The sequence below is a fragment of the Rhinopithecus bieti genome, unplaced genomic scaffold, assembly GCF_001698545.2.
Source record: "Rhinopithecus bieti isolate Rb0 unplaced genomic scaffold, ASM169854v2 scaffold_77662, whole genome shotgun sequence".
NCBI lineage: Eukaryota > Metazoa > Chordata > Mammalia > Primates > Cercopithecidae > Rhinopithecus > Rhinopithecus bieti.
The window spans coordinates 403948-407270 of NW_016829485.1; the positions used below are offsets into that span (position 1 = coordinate 403948).

At 53.1% G+C, this 3323-nt stretch overlaps 1 protein-coding gene across 2 annotated transcripts in view; it reads left to right on the forward strand.

Annotated features, from left to right (window-relative positions):
* The window catches only part of FAM220A (family with sequence similarity 220 member A), a 21732-nt gene continuing 18409 nt past the window's right edge, over positions 1 to 3323 (forward strand). For both annotated transcript variants that reach the window (XM_017864781.1, XM_017864780.1), the window contains exon 1: positions 1 to 304. The gene's annotated coding sequence lies outside the window, so the exon portion shown is untranslated. The remainder of the gene's footprint in view (positions 305 to 3323) is intronic.

Here is a 3323-nt window from a genome sequence, read left to right on the forward strand (position 1 = left end):
CCCGCCGGTCTAGCCGCCGCCTCCCTCACTCGGTGAACTCGCCAGGCGAGGGCCAGCGGCCGGGGCGACGCGGCGCGGAGAGGGCGGGCGGGCGGGCTGTGGGAGCGCCGGTCTCTATATGGCGGCGGCTCTGTCGGGCCTGGCTGTCCGGCTCTCACGCTCGGCCGCCGCCCGTTCCTATGGAGTCTTCTGCAAGGGGCTGACTCGCACGCTGCTCATCTTCTTCGACCTGGCGTGGCGGCTGCGCATCAACTTCCCCTACCTCTACATCGTGGCTTCCATGATGCTCAACGTCCGCCTGCAGGTGGGTGAGCCGTGCCCGCCCGACCCCCGGCCCTCCCCGAGCGCCCGCCTCGCCAGCTGCCACTGCCTCGAAGCTGAGTGTATGCCAAGCACCGTGCATTTTCCCGTGCGACCCCACTTTGGGGAGACCCACTGAGATGGTCCTTATCCCCGTTCTGCAAACGCGGCAGTGGGGGTCAGGTTAAGCGACTGGCCTTGGGGAACGTCCAGCAGCTCGGGAGGTGGGGTCCGAGATTGCATGGACTGGAAGGGTGTTGAAGAGGACCTTTACTAAATGTTGGGTAAATTTTCTAGTTCCGAAACTTTGCAAACCCCCCCGCTTTTTTTTAATTGTGAAGACGGGGGTCTCGGCCGGGCGCGGTGGCTCACGCCTGTAATCCCAGCACTTTGGGAGGCTGAGGCGGGCGGATCACCTTAGGTCGGGAGATAGAGACCAGCCTGACCAACACGGAGAAACCCCGTCTCTACTAAAAATACAAAATTAGCCGGGCGTGGTGGCGCATGCTTGTAATCCCTGCTACTCAGGAGGCTGAGGCGGGAGAATCGCTGGAACCCGGGAGGCGCACGTGAGTCGAGAATCGCTCCATTGCGCTCCAGCCTGGGCAGCAAGAGGGAAACTCCGTCTCAAAAAAAAAAGGGGGTTCTCACTGTGTTGTCCAGGCTGGTCTCGAACTCCTGGGCCTCAAGAGATCCTCCCATCTTGGCCTTCCAGTGCTCGGATTATAGGCATGAACCACCACATCTGGCTTGCAAAGACATTTTATGTTATCCTTGAAACTGAAAATGGATTGGAAGTTAACAGTGTTTTGATAAATGTACCTTACTTATTTTGGCCAGAGGTAGAACTGAGGTGTAAGGGTGAAGACTAGGGAAAATAAAATGGGAGAGGTAGAAGCACAAAACTTTTCAGAGACCTGGAACCATTCAGCTGGTCCTAGAGTATGCTCACACTGCAGCACCCTGAAGACCGCCTGTGCTATAAAAAATTGATATTTCCTTTTTTTTTTTTTTTTATTAGACAGAGTCTTACTTTTGCCCAGGCTGGAGTGCGGTGGCGCAATCTCGGCTAACTGCAACCTCTGCCTCCGGAGTTCAAGTGATTCTTCTCAGCCTCCTGAGTAGCTGGGACTACAGGTGCCCACCACCACGCTGGGCTAATTTTTGTATTTTTAAATAGAGTTGGGTTTTCACCATGTTGGCCAGGCTGGTCTCAAACTCCTGACCTCAAGTGATCTGCCCGCCTCGACCTCCCAAAGTGCTGGGCTTACAGGCGTGAGCCACTGCGCCCAGCCAAGAGACTGATATTTCTACATCCCTTGAATTTCAGTTGCCTTTTTCTTTCTTTTTTCTTTCCTTTTTTGGTAGAGACAAGGTCTCACTATGTTGTCAAGACTGGTCTCAAACTTCTGGTCTCAAGCGATCCTCCTGCCTTGCCCTCCCAAAGCACTAGGATTACAGTCAGGACCCAGTGAGCCTGGCCTCAGATGACTTTTTTTTTTTTTGAGAGGGAGTCTCGCTCTGTCACCCAGGCTGGAGTGCAGTGGCCGGATCTCAGCTCACTGCAAGCTCCGCCTCCCGGGTTTACGCCATTCTCCTGTCTCAGCCTCCCAGGTAGCTGGGACTACAGGCGCCGCCACGTCGCCCAGCTAGTTTTTTGTAGTTTTAGTAGAGACGGGGTTTCACCGTGTTAGCCAGGATGGTCTCGATCTCCTGACCTCGTGATCTGCCCGTCTCGGCCTCCCAAAGTGCTGGGATTACAGGCTTGAGCCACCGTGCCCGGCCACTCAGATGACTTTTTCTAGTGGAAGGAAAAGCTGTCAACTCGAGAATTCTTTCTCAAAGAAAGGTGGCCAAGTACTGCACCCCTCTTGCATTCCATTTGCATACCTCTGTGATGAAGGAGGGACCCTCCTTTGGGGAGGTCACAGTTGGACGGTACTTGGGTTGCTCCCTGGCGTGCAGAATGAACCAGTCTGAGCGGTAATACCACTCAGTTGTGAGACACTGCAGGTGCCTTCCCTTCCTAACGTTGGTTTGGCTATATCCAAGTATGATTGTCCCGGTAGCGGGTCTTCAGGTGTCTGGTGCTTGACAGGTGATGGTAGTTAACGTGAAACCTAACACTGGCTGTTGATCAAAATTGAGTGAAGGTGACCGGGCGCAGTGGCTCACTCCTGTAATCCCAACACTTTGGGAGGTCAAGGTGTGTGGGTCGCTTGAGCTCAGGAGTTTGAGACCACCCTGGGCTACATGGTAAAACCCTGTCTCTACTAAAATACAAAAAAATTAGCTGGGCCTGGTGGCCGGACAATGGCGGCATGAGCCTGTAGTCCCAGCTACTTGGGGTGCTGAGGTGGGAGGATCGCTTGAGTCTGGGAGGCAGAGGTTGCAGTGAGCTGAGTTGTGCCACTGCCCTCCAGCCTGGGTGACAGTGAGATAAATAAATAAATAAATAAATAAATAAATAAATGAGTTGAGATGAACTGGCCTCTTTATTTTGAGGTCCAAACTGAGGTACTTTCGTGTGAGCAAGGGCTGGTGGTGGCATCCTGAAATGGTACCAGGTCAGGGGACTGGTAAACCAGAAGGCCTGTGCCCTCCCCGGTTACCACCTTCGGAAATAGGGGCCTAGTGTTTGCTGGATCTAGTCAGCACCAAGAGAAATCAGAAATCAAGATTTTTAGATTGCCAATTCAGATTTTTGAAAAAGAAACTTTGGCTGGGCACGGTGGCTCATGCCTAAAATCCCAGTATATTGGGAGGCTGAGGCAGGTGGATCACTTGAGGTCAGGAGTTCAAGACCAGCCTGGACAACATGGCAAAACCCCATCTCTACTAAAAATCCAAAAATTAGGCGAGTGTGATGGTGCACGCCTGTATTTCCAGCTACATGGGAGGCTGAGGCAGGAGAATCACTTGAACCTGGGAGGTAGAGGTTCTAGTGAGCCAAGATCGTGGCACTGCACTCCAGCCTGGGAAACACAGCAAGACTCTGTCGCAAAAAAAAAAAAAAAAAAAAA